This window comes from Porites lutea, chromosome 13 (assembly GCF_958299795.1).
Source record: "Porites lutea chromosome 13, jaPorLute2.1, whole genome shotgun sequence".
NCBI lineage: Eukaryota > Metazoa > Cnidaria > Anthozoa > Scleractinia > Poritidae > Porites > Porites lutea.
The window spans coordinates 9,108,522-9,126,610 of record NC_133213.1 but is presented as its reverse complement, the minus strand read 5'-3'; the positions used below and the strand labels follow the sequence as shown (position 1 = coordinate 9,126,610).

General features: G+C 40.4%; 1 pseudogene; it reads left to right on the top strand.

The window, feature by feature from the left end:
* Nucleotides 1-482: 482 nt before the first annotated feature.
* On the top strand, nt 483-5,027 carry LOC140923403 (uncharacterized; annotated as a pseudogene).
* Nucleotides 5,028-18,089: the final 13,062 nt, after the last annotated feature.

The following is an 18,089-nucleotide window of genomic DNA, read 5'->3' as shown; positions in this document are numbered from 1 at the left end:
TCGATTTTTCTTGACCGTCGCTCTTAAGCTGGAACCGAGCAGGGCAAGGAGTCAGGGGGGCCTTTCCTATTTTATATGAACCATAATTATAATTTTCTGAAATTCCACAAGCTTAAAATAACTGGAGGTATAGAAATATATATTCTTTTCGTTTGCTGTACATTTGTATTCCGCTAGCAAGAGATTTTAACCCTTAGAAATAAGTACACTTTCCGAAATTTGACTTTTCTGAATGTTCCTACTGGCCCGATTTGTAGTTTGTTACCAAAAGCTTTAGTATTTTCAATGGAGGGTAGATGAGTGTACAACGACTAGATAGATAATATACACCATGTTTAAACAATGGTAAATCTGGTTTCTTTTTCATTTCGATCACTGATGACCAAAAAGAATATCTTTTTCCTTTTTTAGGAGAAGACGCCAGTTTATAAAGTCACATGACGCAACGATAAAAAAACAAGTAGAACGATCACTATTTGTGGCAAACCAAATGCGACTGTGATCATGAACAAAAACGAATAATAAAAGAGCTAATAAGTAAGCTTTTACTCAACGTTTTAATTTTACTTTTCATTTTCGTTATCGTACGTTATCTTACATAAAGACAAATGGTATCAACGGAAAAAAAAACACAACATATCTACACTTTTTTTCAGAAGAGCTGAAATAGCAAAGCAAGCAAAAATTGTGACAATTAAAACTATCTTCTGGAAAAGCAATACGTAGATTTTATCTGCAATTTGTTATTGGAATGGCTGCGAAAGGACAAACAGAGGCCACCTGTAATCTTGACAATACCGGCAAGATTGCCGATGAAGTTGGGGAGAGGACAGAAGAAGAACAAGGGAATAGTACTATTGGCGACGCCTATATTAACTTTAAAGATTTCCAGAAAGCCATAGAACACCATAAACGACACCTCAAAATTTCCAAAGAAGTGGGAGACAAGGCAGGAGAAGGAAAAGCGTACTGTAATCTTGGCAACGCCTATGACAGTATTGGAGATTTCCGGAAAGCCACAGAGTACCATGAACGAGACCTCAAAATTTCCAAAGAAGTGGGAGACAGGGCAGGAGAAAGAAGGCCGTACTGTAATCTTGGCAACGCCTATTACAGTCTTGGAGATCTCCAGAAAGACATAGAGTACCATGAACGACACCTCAAAATTTCCAAAGAAGTGGGAGACAGGGCAGGAGAAGGAAAAGCGTACTGTAATCTTGGCAACGCCTATTACAGACTTGGAGATTTCCAGAAAGCCATAGAGTACCATAAACGAGACCTCAAAATTTCCAAAGAAGTGGGAGACAGGGCAGGAGAGGGAAGAGCGTACTGTAATCTTGGCATCGCCTATCGCCGTCTTGGAGATTTTCAGAAAGCCATAGAGTACCATGAACGAGACCTCAAAATTTCCAAAGAAGTGGGAGACAGGGCAGGAGAAGGAAAAGCGTACTGTAATCTTGGCAACGCCTATGACAGTCTTGGAGATTTCCAGAAAGCCATAGAGTACCATGAACGAGACCTCAAAATTTCCAAAGAAGTGGGAGACAGGGCAGGAGAAGGAAAAGCGTACTGTAATCTTGGCAACGCCTATTACAGACTTGGAGATTTCCAGAAAGCCATAGAGTACCATAAACGAGACCTCAAAATTTCCAAAGAAGTGGGAGACAGGGCAGGAGAGGGAAGAGCGTACTGTAATCTTGGCATCGCCTATCGCCGTCTTGGAGATTTTCAGAAAGCCATAGAGTACCATGAACGAGACCTCAAAATTTCCAAAGAAGTGGGAGACAGGGCAGGAGAAGGAAAAGCGTACTGTAATCTTGGCAACGCCTATGACAGTCTTGGAGATTTCCAGAAAGCCATAGAGTACCATGAACGAGACCTCAAAATTTCCAAAGAAGTGGGAGACAGGGCAGGAGAAGGAAAAGCGTACTGTAATCTTGGCAACGCCTATGACAGTCTTGGAGATTTCCAGAAAGCCATAGAGTACCATGAACGAGACCTCAAAATTTCCAAAGAAGTGGGAGACAGGGCAGGGGAAGGAAAAACCTACGGTAATCTTGGCATCGCTTTGAGAAATCTTGGAGACTTCCAAAAAGCCATAGAGTACCATGAACGAGACCTCAAAATTTCCAAAGAAGTGGGAGACAGGGCAGGAGGAGGAAAAGCGTACGGTAATCTTGGCATTGCTTTTCAAAATCTTGGAGATTTCCAGAAAGCCATAGAGTACCATGAACGAAACATCAAAATTTCCAAAGAAGTGGGAGACCGGGCAGGAGAAGGAAAAGCGTACGGTAATCTTGGCAACGTCTATCACAGTCTTGGAGATTTCCAGAAAGCCATAGAGTGCCATGAACAAGCCCTTAAAATTTCCAACGAAGTGGGAGACAGGACAGGAGAAGGAGCAGCGTACTGTAATCTTGGCAACGTGTATGACAGTCTTGGAGATTTCCAGAAAGCCATTGAGTACCATGAACGACACCTCAAAATTTCCAAAGAAGTGGGAGACAGGGCAGGAGAAGGAAGGGCGTACTGTAATCTTGGTAACGCTTTAAGAAATCTTGGAGATTTCCAGAAAGCCATAGAGTACCATGAACGACACCTCAAAATTTCCAAAGAAGTGGGAGACAGGGCAGGAGAAGGAAGGGCGTACTGTAATCTTGGCAACGCCTATTACAGTCTTGGAGATTTCCAGAAAGCCATAGAGACCATGAACGAGACCTCAAAATCTCCAAAGAAGTGGGAGACAGGGCAGGAGAAGGAAAAGCGTACTGTAATCTTGGCATTGCTTTTCTAAATCTTGGAGATTCCCAGAAAGCCATAGAGTACCATGAACGAAACCTCAAAATTTCCAAAGAAGTGGGAGACCGGGCAGGAGAAGGAAAAGCGTACTGTAATCTTGGCAACGCCTATTACAGTCTTGGAGATTTCCATACAGCCATTTACTGTTATAAAAACAGCGTCATTGCCTTCGACTATATCAGGGGAAATCTCATATCTGATGGCGAATGGAAGATTAGTCTTGCGGGTACGTATGATAATACTAACTTGTGGCTCTGGGGGCTACAGTTTAAGCAAGGTAAAGTCGTCGAGGCACTTTTAACCGCTGATCATGGACGTGCCCAAGCTTTAAATGATCTTCTGGAGTTCAAGTATGGGTTTAAGGGGTTGTGTGGAGAAATAGGAGCATTCTCTGCAACAACACCTGACATTCTTAATTACCTACCATCAAATACAGCTTTTATAGGTATTAACAAGGAAGGAATAGTTCTCTGGGTGAACGAGAAAGGAAACATAATCAAAACTAGAAAAACTCAGATCGATACCTCCGTCAAAACCTATTTTCAGTCTCTACTGGAGACTGCACTTGAAAAAATAGGTGTGAGAGCTGATGTTAACTGTGAAGATCGCTCATTAAGGAACCCAGGCGATAACAAGTCAGCGGAAAAAAGATCCATTAAGCCAAGGTCTCATTCCTCATCTTTTGAGACAAAGTCATTACAAACATTTTACAAAGTTGTTATGGACCCTATAAGAGACTTACTCCACAGCGATGAGGTTGTGATTGTTCCACAAGGACCTCTTTGTTTGGCCCCTTATGCTGCTTTCATGGACTTGGAGTCAAAGTTCCTCTGCGAAACTTTTAGAATTCGCCTACTTCCCTCACTTTCTAGTCTGCGATTAATCCAAAACTGTCCATCAGATTGGCACAGCAAGACTGGAGCTCTTCTAGTCGGCGATCCGTGGGTACAGGAGGTAGTTTATGAAGGAATGCCGCTAGAGCAGTTAGCGTGGGCCGCAAAGGAAGTGCAGATGATTGGGGAAATACTTCAAACTGAACCCCTCGTTGGAAAGCAGGCAACAAAAGATGAAGTGTTAGCACGTATCTCCTCGGTTGCTCTGGTGCACATTGCTGCTCACGGTAAAATGGAAACAGGAGAAATTGCCTTGGCCCCAAACACAACACGTTCATCCGTGAATCCAACCAAGGAGGATTACCTCTTAACTATGAAAGATGTTTTAGAGGCGCAAATTAGGGCAAGACTTGTTGTACTTAGTTGTTGTCATAGTGCCCAGGGAGAAGTCAAATCTGAGGGTGTGGTTGGTATTGCACGGGCATTTTTGGGTGCTGGTGCTCGCTCTGTTCTGGTATCCTTGTGGGCGATCGACGACGAAGCTACTATGGAGTTCATGAAAGTTTTCTACCAACAACTAGTCCATGGACGAAGTGCCAGTGAGTCTCTGAATAAAGCCATGAAATCCATGAGAGAATCTGACCGCTTTAACGCAGTGAAATATTGGGCTCCGTTTGTTCTCATCGGTGACGACGTAACGCTCGAGTTTGAGGGCATCCAGTAAATAGCAAGGTATCTTAGGATATATTTAAACCTTGGATAATATTACGTGCTTTAGGAAACGTCATTTTAACAAGGAATTATAGTTATTTATGTCCTTTTATTGAGCAACGAACTCAACCGGTGCCACGTAGCGTCAATCTGCCAATCATAGGTCAAGTTCACGACAACACTATAGCAGTCTGACTTTGGTAGTTCTTTTGGCAGTTAAACACTAGAAAATTTTATTTAAGCGAAGATTGTGATATCATTTCTCCATAAAGAACTAGAACCTAGAGTGAAAAAGCTTAGGGACATGAAGTTGGAGGTCATTTTTAGCCGAGGATCAAAATCAAATCGAAACATCCAGCTCGTGAATAAACCATACCGGATAATCAGTCCATATGAAGCGTTACAATCGTGCCTAAATTAATACATCTATCATACGTCTATTATATAAGAATTGGGAGAAGAGACTTGAAAGAGGGGAGGAGGTTAAATAATTTTCCTCTGAAAAGGGGAGCTTATTAGAGAGGAAGGCTTAATAAAGAATTTATTGTATGCAAGTTTCTTTAAATCTACAATAAGTCTAATCATTGGTTGAAGTTACGACTTTAAATGTGAGATTCACCGTTTTCCCTGTCTTAATTAAAAATAAATCAATGGAATAAACTCGCCAGAAATCGCTTGTTCTGTCTTTCATTCTACAAAACTGCTCGAAATAAAGTATTTTGATCTATATAAACTTTAAATGGTTCAAAAATTACGGTATTCTTGTTCCGGAGTACGAGGGGTACTCAGGTCAGTCGAGCGCACTCTTAGAAGTCAGTGGTCAAAATGTTATGTCTCCCCAGGTGAAGTCACTATCCTTTTCTTTTGTTTGCTTGCTACCGTTGTTTTTTGCTGTTGTTGTTGTTGTTGTTGCTGTATAGGTTATGATGAAGAATGCATTGAAGCAGTTCCTAACCATCTGAAGTTGAAGTGAGTTACAAATTTGTCACAATCACGAGGTGGAGCGTTCCTCGCAAGAATAGGAACACTTTATCCAGGAGAGAAAATTACATGCTCTTAATGTAAATAATTTGAAGCTTTGCGTTGTCTGAAAATTACGGTGTACGTTTCGTAGCTTATTTTGCGACCAGTCGTGTGCATTTGAAACTTGTTTTATAGTGCCCTTAAAAATATCAGGAATAAGTAGTGAATTTCGGCTATTTCCATTGATACCACATGGGACAGAGGCACTTAAGACTAGCAATTCAATGTATTTACATTCGGCGAAGCTAAACGTAGTGGCAGTGACAGAGAATGTAAATACTTTCCTATTGGTACGAACGCACGCGAGCCGCTATGGCGTTAATTGACTCTATTGTTATTAGGTATATAAGGTTTTGACAGTTGTAATGTATTCATCTCAGCTCTCGAACTATCAACTTTTACTTTTATATGTTACTTTATTCATCTATCGATTCAGTTTTTACCTTTAACCCCCAAAGGTTGTGCGACCGCATCGGTTGGGGAATACGTTCCCAATTTTTTCCCATTGGGTTTTTGGGTTTTCGTATCAGGCGGCGCTCGTGAATAGTTTAGCCTGAGTGACTTTATTTAGGAATATTTGTATACCATTCTTTAGTTATGATGTTGAACTTTGTATGTTATCAGTTTAGAAGGCATTAAACACTCGGGCTCCGCAGTTCGAGCGGCACACCCATTCCCGTCTCTTAGTCGTGAATATAAATAGGAAATATAGTTCCTTTATATTATTTACACAGTTGTAGTTTTTAATTCTTTTGGCAGATTGGTTTAAGTTCATTAGTGTCTAGATTGGACTCCATTCTAATACTGAAGTCAAATTCCCTGTTCAGTCACTAGGTTAAATCACTAATAAATGTAGTTGTACATTTACTCGTCTTTTTGATAGACGAAGGATTTCTATTTCAAAGCCCAGGCTTATTCGCGTTTCTGGCGTTGTTTTTACCATGGAGTTTTCTGATTTCTCTTGTTGACACCTTTTACATACAAGAGGTTAAGCCGGAAAGAAAAAAGAAAGACAAGTAGGGAAATTAAAATCCGTAATTGTTTGGTGCCTGGTCAAAACAAATTTAAGAGTCCGTTGTTTTCTGTTTTGAAGAAAACAAACTTTCTAAGTTTAATTCAAGTCTACATGACCTCATTTAATTGTACATCTTTACAGACAATATGTTTTACACCTGACCTAGATAGTACCTATACAAAATAAACTTTTTCAAATAAATTTATCGTTTTGTGTATCTAAACTGGAGTCAAAGCAATGCAGTGTGGAACTTAATTGTAACGATGACAAGGAACGTTTCCGTTCTTGCGTAAGGTTATTAAACACTGGCTTCCAAATGTAAAAAAGCACTTTATTTGAGTATCAATGTATTTAGCACGTAAGTGCTAATTGGGGACACTATATTTTACGTCTCCTAATGGAGACGGGACCGCCATTTTAAGTGGTCATCCGAGCCACGCGAAGGTCCAGCCGCCTGCAGGGCAAAGGAAGTACCTTCACTTCTCAATTATTTGAAGACCCTGAGTATTAGTCCGGCCCCGGGAATAGAATCCGCGACCTCCCGCTCTGCAGTCAAGCGCTCTACCGACTGAGCTAATCCTGCCGCGGTTGTCGTGCCTCAGTGAAGCGGTGTCCTGATTGGCTGATCGAAATCTTGGTTAATAAGTTTTTTACACAAAAAGGAAAATTGGCCCATAGAGGATATTACAATATATATATTTTTTTCGCTAACTCAGTTATCGCGCGATTTAGTTTACTTTGTCTCAGAAAGTCCGAGCTCGCGATAAAGTTTTTTTTAAACTGAGAACTTTATCGCGCGTTCCGATATTGGAATTTGAACACGTGACAAGTTTCGAAATTCTTGAATCAAGAAAAGAATTTTTTCTGTACCGGTGTTTATGATCACTTCTTACGGCAGAACGGCAACAAAATCAATGGATCACAGCACACATTTTTGTACGTTTCTTTGCAGTTGCTTTGCACGACTACAAAGCCGTTTTGGACGGGTAAACTAACATCAAAGCCAGGACTCAACGCAGGACTCGACAATTTTTCGCTTTCCCGCCATTTTGCAAGTCACATGACCATTAAGAGGAGGGTTTTCGTAGCAATCATGGAAGGTAAGGGTTAGGGTTAGGTTAGGTTAGGTTAGGTTAGGTTTTATTTGTTTATTTATTATTTTTAGTGATTTTCTTTTTGCTTACAGAAAAAATTAGAAAAGTCCTAACTGGAGTGCTGGCTCGGTACATTGGCATCCTCGTAAAAGTCACGTTTAAAATACAACGTCCGTAATAAAACAAAGCCGCGTCATTTTCAATCAACTTAATGGATAAAGGGAAGGAAGCAATCTTTTTCGGAAAAAAAATTCCTATAAAGGGTTGTACTCAAAAAAACATTCTTGCACAGGCAAGAGGCCAGAAAAAAAAAATATCGCGAGCCAAAAACTCAACCCCCCGCCCCCACCCCCATTACTTTTCTAATGGTCCGTCCCTAACTGACCAACTAACCCCCAGCAGCTCACTATACTCAGAACATAATTTGTTCACTTCCTAAGTGACCGGAATAAACGATCGCAATTTAATACAATAATAAGTCAATCCGTTACACGCGGATAAACTTCAAAGCTTGATTCTATAGTTGACTGATTTAAAAGATTTCGTCAGTCTTTACTTCTCAGTCTTGTCACACAAGAAGTTTCTCAAGTAGTCAGCATATTCTTTAGGAATAAGATCCTCTCCTGGGGAAGAAACACCAAAAAAAATCAAGGGAAAACGTCCCAAAAAAATTCATGCAAAGGACGGGCCCGCTATTTCACTAAAACCAGGATGATTCCCCGTTTACTAGAGATTTTTCTTGCGCGAAAAGAGTTTATTTTTTAGCGGATCCGCCGCTCGTAGCTTCGGCCTTTGGCCGACATGGGAGATTCCCACGCACGCAAGAAAAAACCTCTGGTACCTAGGGTACCAGAATGACAACATCTTTTGGTGGGAGGGGGAAAACCTTTGCCTAAAAACTGATTGATAACACTTTTAAAAACAAAGTATATTAAAATACGTGACTTGATAGCTTATAAACACAGTTGAGTTTTTAGCTCCGATATTTTTGAAGAAGATAATGAAAAATTCAGAGACTTGTTTTGGATAGACCTACATCAGATATTTTTGAAGCCGTTCACTAGCAGGCTGCAATGCTTTTCAAGTCTACAATAGTCAGCTGCACCTGATGTTGTAAACTTGGTAAAACATTTTTTGCTGCACGTTCATTCACCTTTACTATGAGTTCAGTTCACATGTATAAATCAACCACTCATGCAGTGTTCAGTTGGATTTTTTGTACCGAGTTAATGAAGCACTTTCCATGTGGTATTGTGTTTACTATATACATACTGAGACAGTCATTATTTTTGCGGCCTTTTTATTTGAAATCTTTCCAAAATACTAAAATTAATATTTGCCGCCACACCGCGATCGCCCCATGTAAGGGAATCCATGACAGTCTTGGATTCTGGATTCCACCCTGTGGATTCCGGATTCCGGGTACTGGATTCCGGATTCCGGATTCCAGCTCAGTGGATTGCGGATTCCAAAAAGGGCTGGATTCCAAATTTTTTTCTGTTTTAATGCTTTTCTTCGCATTTCGTGTTCGTGTTCGAATCTTGCTATATTGAAAGACATTGTTTTGAATGCATAACCAGTTTGTTTTCTTTTTCGATTTATCAATTTCGTGAAGAAATGTAATACTGTTCCGTAAGGGTTTAAGGTATAATAATGAGGGGGACATTGGGGGACTGTCCACAACGCAACACCGCGGAAAAAAGTAACAAACATCGCATCACCACAAAAAAACGTGGCGAAACACCGACATCGCAATTTTAAATTTTGTCGTTCGATTAATCTAGTCCAAATCTCCATATGATTAGGGATCTCGGATCTGGGAGCTGGTTTGGTGATTAGTAGAGAGTGAGACTGACCTGAAGACTCTATTTTTCACTTACTCTATTTTTGCGAACTCTATTTTCAGTTATGCAGATAGAAAGATGCTTAATTAGCAAAAACAAAATAACTCTTGCAAATCATTCCTAAATATTCACGTTTATTCATTTGATTGCTACATAATAAAGCATTGGGAAAAGGTACAGTCATTGCCAGGGAAAATCGAGCTGCAATTTGCAAGAAAACGGCCTAACAAAGTTCGTGTGTAACTCCAAATCAATTTTTCCTATCTATGCCATATCATAAACCAGCGAAGGTTGATCAAGTCTTTCGCTATCCACCAATAATATAATAGAAGGTTCATTTTGTTTGTATGTCGTTACATTCGTAGTTTTCCTTGTCCAGTCCGAATACCTGGAACAGGCTACGTCGAATCATGTTTGCAAATTCTTTTGGAACATTAAAACAGTATTTCGAAGTAATAGAACTGAACAAAACGTTAAAAGCGGCCAATTGCTAATCACCTCCAAACTATGACGAAGAAAAGCTTGGTTCTTAACATGTTTTAGGACATTATTTTTCGTTCTTTTTCTACTTTTTATTGGAATCATTGTCATAGCGCAAAAAACTAAATTCGGTTACCGCTCTTTTGTAAAACTTTCATTTATAGAGACACAGTAAGCTGTAGAACACGCGCATTAGATATCACTTCTTCACTAAATTGCTTTCATACTTTCTCATATGACTCCTAAGACGCGAATTTTAGCCAAAGACAAAAAAATACATTCTCCTAGGACGGGATAAGCATATATACTCAGTAAAAGATTGACAATCAAAAAGAGCACTACAGAAGATTAAATTGGACTTCAAGCTGACAAAAGCGGTGTTCCTGTCAGCGTGGCCCTAAAGTGACTAAAGTTGACTGTGTCACATAATTGTCTGATAACAAAATTAATAAATTTCGGATAGTGGCCGAACCACGTTGATCCATTAAATAAATTTTTATGCTGTCACGTCTCGACGTTTTTGACTGGTCAAAATAAAGATAAAAAGTCAGTCAGTAACTCTTGACAGTCTGCAAGCCCAAAACTATCAGCTACCTGGTCTAGTTGTTGCTGAACCATTTAAATCGAGTTCAAAACGTGGCTTAATAGACAAAACGGCTCAAAGCGTAGTCAAAGATAGCCTAATTTGCCGGCGAGAGCTGAACTTGTTTGTTCTTTATTGACTTACGCTACGCAAGCATCCTGGTTGGGCAGAACGCGAGAGCAAACCACCCCCTCCCCCCTCGCCCTAAAGGTCAATGAAATCCCTAATCTCGTACCCAGATCTCTTGTTGACGAAGCCAAAGGCGAGATCTGGCCCCAGTTGTCGCGTTGAGTTTGATGTTAAAAAGATAAGAAAGAACACAAAAATTAGTTGGTTAATACTTAAGATCTGCGCATAACCACGTTTTGATAGAAAAAAATTAACGGCTCCATCAAATTCGTTGTTTAACACGTCAAAAATTGAGGATTTAACTTCAAGCATACGCTCTTTCATGGCCTGTCACATTCCTGACAGGCAATCACGGGTGCAAAATCGGATTTGACCAGATCTCGCCTTTGGCTTCATCAATACGTAAGAGATCTGAGTGTGAGATTATGAAATCCCCCGCGAGTTTTACTTTATATTAGCGCGTTCTAGGTGGCTCTAGGATCCTTTTCAAAGAAAAAAATATACCGCCTAAACCGATCTCAGATCGGTCTAATTTCCAAAAGCGACCTCAATGTGAACGAGGCCTAATCACAACTGTAGAACCAGAAAACATGAAAAGTCCGTCTGATCCTCGATCGAGTCTGAGATGACTGAGAGATCGAGAGAGACTTTCTTGCGCGTTTCTGACAGGTTGGCTCGTTTTAAGCGTTTAACAATGTATACGATGTTTTTCCCAGGGACGACGTAAAATTGATATTACATTCAATTATGATTGAGAAAAAATCAATCAGCGGGCATAAAAGTATAAACTTGACGTTTCTTTTGTTCATGATTGTGACTTGCTTGCCGCCACATTCAGTACAGTCCACAGATCGACACAAACGAAAAATCATGCAGCTTTGCCTTTGGCACGTTTAGATCTATCGCAGTCACCTAAAAATTGGTATAAAATTTCACAACGCAGTATTACAGGTACCTTTCTCTCTCAGCCTTTTGTTTCTGCTTGTGCTTTCCAATAACAGTAGAAAGAAAAATCCAACAAACAACAAACTTCAAACTGGTGTGATCGAAGAGGTGGTGAGATTTCACTCGAATGCCGGGGGATGAATGAAAAAGGCAGCCACCGCGTCCTTGCACGTGATTACTTTAGTGACAGCTGATCGGTACGGTTGTGACAGTTCCTGGCTTATTTCTCAAACAAAGATTATCGAAACCATGAAACTGTTCTCAGCGAAACTACTAGGACCAAATTAGGCACTAGGAGACTTTGAATTTCTTTTTTTCTTTTTAGGTAAACTGTTGAACGTAGACGTTTATTTTCATTTGTGAACCAGGAGGATCAGGAAAGTTCAAGAAAAGGTTTACCCCAGGTGCACCTTTTCCAGTCCTATGCCAGGTCAAAAAGCTCGCGTAATATCGCTTTTGATTTTTCAAAGTTCAGTGAGCGAGTTAACAACAGAGAATCAAACATGGCCAGAGTTCGAAGTTATTCATAACAATTCAATTTAAACCTTAAAAAGGCTGCGCTGTGTTCCCTTGAAAACTCCCCAATTTTGTGATCCTCCCAGCCGCTCATAAGCAAGGGTTCCCTCGCTATTATAGAATTTTAATCATGTGGCCGTGACCTCGACCTTTCATATGGACCTCGTGGACTATTGTTTTGACACCAGATATGCCGATGTTATGTCGTCACGTTCAGGTCTATACCCTCGGGAGGCTTTCCATAGACTAGCCTCCCCGCAGACGTCCTTTGGGGTTTGTTCGTTACGCATTCATTTCTCCCCTGCGGATGGTTTTTCTTACGAGCGAGTAGCTCAAATTAATCTGGAGTGGATCTTTAGTAAGTTGGATTCCGGATTCTTAGTGCTGGATTCCGGATTCCAAAGCCCAGGATTCCGGATTCCACGAGCAAAAAATTCCTGGATTCCGGAATCCGGATTCCCTTACATGGGGCGACCGCGAAATGACAACGAAATCGAAGTATTACCTTATTAGTAAAAACGTTTGTTAAATTAAAAACATAATGAGGGTTAGGATATGGGGTAATCCAAGAACTACAATGGTAATCTTAACTGTTTGTTCTGAATGCACAACTGAAAATGAATGAATTTAAGTAAAATGGCCGATTTGAATATAAATAGAAGACAAAGAAGCTCCGATAAAGAGCACAACTTAAGCTCTTTTTCCCCTTCCGCTGTTGTTTTGCCGGCTCTCTAGAGTTTACTTCATCGACAGTGAAACAAACAAAACTATTCCACTCTAATTTCCAAGATGTTTTTCACTTTTTTACGAGAAAAACTCTTCGAGAAAAACTTTTCTCGTTGAATGTCTGCGAAGCGGTGCTGCAACAGCCTCGTACCCAGTCGCTATTTATGTGTTTTGGGGGTGAGAGAAGATTGGGGGTTAGGTTGAGGCGCGCAGGATCTCATGGGAAGGTAGGAAAAATAGCTTCGCTATTTTTCCTTCCTACCCTAACCCTCGAAAACCCTCCTCTTTGGCCCTGTTTACAGGGAGGGAGGGTAACCCTGGTGCTGGGATTACTCTAGTAAGAGGGTTACCCTAGCACTCGCATATTTCTTCTCTTTTTAGTTGATGTGTTTACAAGACACGTAGGGTTACCCTAGCGCTGGGGTAACCCTACCTGAGTGCCAGGGTAACCCTAGCAAGAGGGTTACCTTACCTGCCTTGTAAACGCTCTGCTATGCTAGGGATAACTCTCCTACCCGGGACAACTTTCCTCCGTCATGCGTGACCAGTAATCTCGCGACAATCTGAACGAAGTTATTCAATTTCTGAGCTAAATTATAAACATCTGAACAATATAAAGTATTTTCTGCGTACAATGATAATATTTTCCCATGTTTTCGTGAATTCAACGTGTTTTCCATGGAGAACTTCAAGTTTTATTTTAAATCTTGGACGTTACAAAGAATGTCACGCGTGACGAAACACGTCAGATGACCCAGGTGATAGGGTTACCCTACTTGTAAAATTTGTTTGTAAACAAGAGCTAACTTTAACCCGCTTGCTAGGGTAACCTTACACTTTTGTTGACGTAATTTGATCAAAATGAAACTGAAAGCTAAAGGAAGGGAAAAATCCCATAGGTTTAATTTCTTTTTGGTAGAGGGGATGATTGTCGCTTAAGGTAAGTTTTGTGCAAGTCCGGTTATTTTGTGAAGGAAAATGCAATTGACTTTTATACTGACTTATTTTGCAAAATATGATTTCCTCGTAGACTTTTTGGTCGTGACAAATCAAGCGAACTATCAAGACTACTCGGGAATTTATAACTGAGGTAGGCATTGCATTAGCTCTTGAAGTTATACTAGAACTCCTCGGTTCCTTTACCTTAGAACGCCGCGCATTTCGTTATTTATCTCCCGGAAACCGTTTCATTTAAAGGCCGTGTTGTATATGATCTTTCAGTTCGCAGGGGACTTTTTCAGTGGTAGTACCCATCATGGTTATCATCCCACTCTGTATACAGTTGAACCTGAACTTGAACTTGTTTTACAAAATATAAATTTTCTCGTAGACTTTTTCGTCGTGACAAATCAAACAAACTATCAAGACTACTCGGGGATTTATGACTGAGGTAGGCATTACTAGAACTCCACGGTTCCTAGTTACTTTAGAACGGCATTTGGTCATTTATCTCGCAGAAACGTTTCTCAAAGTGCGTCTCTGTTTAATAAGGACCTAGCTGAAGTTGTCTGCCAATTCACTGCCAGTTCGCAGGGGACTTATTCATCGATAGTACCCATCATGTAGGATTTCATCTCAGCCCTTTCACTAATTTATTATGCATACATGGTTATCATCCCACTCTGTATCCCGGGGGGGGGGGGGGGGTACTCCCATACATTACCTATACGGGTATGTGCCGCCCAATGGGGTCGTAATTTTGAAGCTCCTGATTTAGAACGGGGTATCCATTTCAGAGGCGTTTTCTAGAACGGGGTATAATATTTCGAACGCACGAAAGCTCCACTTTTGTAAGCAGCCATTTGAAAGTATTCAAGGACAGATTGCTTTTAAAAATACGGTCCAATGCGTTAACAAGCAAACCGTTGTACTCTCGTTGAACGGAGTATAAAAAATTGGCCCATTTCTAGAACGGGGTATCAGTTTTAGGGCGAATTCTAGAACGGGGTATAAAAAATTGGCCCATTTCTATAACGGGGTATCAATTTTGGGGGAAATTTTTCCTAGAACGGGGTGCCAATTTGGAGTCCCGGGCGGCACATACCCACCCAAAAAATACCCAAGTGCCCCCCTGGGCTCTGTATACAGTTGAACCTCTATTAAGAGGCCACCTATTAAGAGGCCATCCTCCATTAAGCGGCCAGTAATCAAAGTTCCGAAATACTTGTAGAAAAGAATCCCGGAAAAGAATGGGAAAGTAAACCTCTATTGAGCGGCTACCTTTATTTCTGCTGATTTCATTGCTACCGGATTTTCAGACATGATTCGACACTAATCACGTGACGTATGGCTTCGCAGCACGTAAACGGTTGCAAAAATAGTAGCAGGCGACAGTTCTGTCGTGGGATCCGAAACAGTGAGTGAAACATCTGGCTGGCAAGGAAAGCTTATCACCAAAAGACTTAACTGTATATCGGATTTAATTTGACCCCTCATTATCCGGAATTACAGACGATTGCTTTGAGTCGTTTTTACTTCCTCAGGCTAATCCCTCATATGCTTTATTATATTATTTTCAAATTTTCATTGGATGGCTGCATTTCGAGAGCTATTTCTGGAAGCACTTACGTCACTTTTGTTGACGTAATTTGATCAAAATGAAAGTGAAAGCTAAAGGAAGGGAAAAATCCCATATGTTTAATTTCTTCTTGGTAGAAGGGTTGATTGTTGCTTATAGGTAAGTTTTGCGCAAGTCCGGTTATTTTGTGAAGGAAAATGCAATTGACTTTTATACTGACTTGTTTTGCGAAATATGACTTCTTCGTAGACTTTTTCGTCGAGAGAAATCAAGCGAACTATCAAGACTACTCGGGAATTTATAACGGAGGTAGGTGGTAGGCATTGCATTAGCTTAAGTTATACTACAACTACACGGTTCCTTTACCTTAGAACGGCATTTGTTGATTTATCTCGCGGAAACTTTTGTCAACGCAAATTGTCTCTTTTTAATAAGCCGTGTTGTCTATGATCTTTCAGTTCGCAGGGGACTGTAAGGATTTCATCTCAGCCCTTTCACTGATTTATTATGCATACATGACCGTACTCATAGTAGTCTGCTACACAGCCGTTTTTAGTGTCTGCGTTGCGTGACGACATTAAAAAAAGGCTGTGCAGAAGAGTCATATATATTATTTGCGTTAAGAGCCAATGTCGGAAGAAAATATCGAGAATCTCAAATCAGTTCTAAAAATTCGACTTTTGGCTAATACCACCCAAACAACCCTTTAGGTGAACTATTTCAAGAAGTGATATCAAGAAATCCTCAAGCGCTTTACATTTTGAGAAACGGGAAAAGTTCAAAAATTTGATAAAAATACATTTTTATTGGCGAAATTGTTGCTACTAGCAGATTTCAACAATTTTCAAGAAAGCAGTACAAGAGCGCAAAAGCTCCTATTGTCTTGATCTTGCACATGCATTTGCCAGTTACCCAAAGCTTTAAGCCTGCATAAAAATGTCTGGCAAAATAACTTTTGTAATATAGTTTTAGGCTTTCATTGTTTGCACCTTGATTGTGTGCTGTTTTGGCGGTCGAAATAACGCCCAACTTTAACCGTAAAAAGTCGATTCTGGTACGTCTCAAATTTAAAGTATGATTATACTATATGAAAGAACTATGATTCTTTTAAATAGACCTGACGTTTCAGCTTTGCGAATTTAAACGCTTGCGAAAAATAAAATTTTGAATATAGCCCCTCGGGCCACCGTAAGCGACAAGAACGTGAAATGTAAACAAAGCAGAAACCGTGTAAACAAAGGAGAAAATCACACCAAAGTTATTTCTAGCCCACCAAAGCGCAAGGAAATGATGGAAATTTCGGTATCTAAATAGGTATTGCTATCTGAAAAGCCTAAAAGGCGACATTTTCCGTTGAAAAATATAAAAACAAAAAAAAATCCTCAAAAACGAGCAACTGAGAATCGCGTCGGGTGACCATTTAATTCCGAACTCGGAAGTAAAAATGCTTCCAGCTGGTCAACTCCAAAAGGCTTAATATGCCAGATGATAGATGAACTTTAGTAAAAATGAACATAACAAGAAGTCGGAATCAAGATTACAAATGACACTCCTACAAAATGAGTTACCTTTCAGTGTCCATTTTTTTCTGTCGTGATGCAAGGCTCTGCAACTCACCTTCGTAACGTGACTTAAAAACGTATAGCAAATAACCGAAATTTCAACATTCCGCTGATTTTTTTTTTTTTGTAAAAAGGTTGCGGCTTGTAAAAGTTAGTTCCTAAAAGAGACGTGTAACTTAGCCTGCGTGGCAGGCGTTAAAAGGGGAAGGGAAAGGGGGAATTTGGGTGCGCGAATAAGAAAGGAAAGGAACGCCTGCAACGACGCCATTGTTTTCTCCATTTTTCACGCTCAGATTCTGAGCGTTAAAATAGTGATTGGTCAGAATTAATTAAATGCGCGTCGTCTCGCACCCTCATTCCCTTCCCCTTCCCTTTCAAACGCCTGCCACGCAGGCTACGTGTAACTTGGTGTCATGTTACTTGTATGGTAATTTGAATATATTACCCTGGAGCCCCTTCACGCAATCTTCCACAGGGTACACGTGACATACTATCACCTTTAGCTGTGAAGGTGTGTGAAAAAACTGTTGTGTAGTTTTTCGACTCTTGTTGATGGCAGTTTTTGCATTCGGTGTTAGTGGGGAATATCCTTGTCAATCCGAATTGTCCAAATCCTTTTAAAATGCGAACGAGGCGTCTGAATGCCCTGGAAGTACATGACATAACCGCATCAATGAAGATCCAGCGTGGGACAAATAAAAAAATAACTTTTATTTCCTCGCGCTGGTAAATGACAATTGGTTTAATTTTTACTTTGTTTTTAGTTTCATTGAATAAGAAGATCGCTAGTGTTGAACAGGGCTTGGAAATAGGTGGTTGTACCTTAAGAGTAACGAGGGAGCGGCTCGGCACGTGGCCTAGCCCACCCGCACTCGGGAAGTGCGGTGAAGAAGATATTTATACAACTAGGAGTAATCGGAGGTTAGGAGAGTGCGTTCGATATGTTTGGTAGGTGTACAGGTAGCAGTTGATTGGAAAGGGTGGATGGTTCTTGCGATAGATAACTATGATTATGGCATATTGTGAAGGTAAGGGTTGCGTACAGCGAAACCTCGATTTAAACTGTGTATCATAATGAAAGGGTTTTGAAGGCTAGTGATCAGCGTGATAGCGTATGGTTCGTCTCAAGTAGCCTCAAGTGCTTATTATTTGATGAGACACTGGCCAGAGTGCTTCGGGCGTGTAAAAAGAACTTTTTGTTTTACTGGCGCAACAGATGTTCTACCGGGCGCAGTTGTTCGAAGGCCGATCAGTGCTTAACCCGGGTTTCTTTTTGTTTTGTTAAAAAAAAACAACATTTCTTTGAATAAT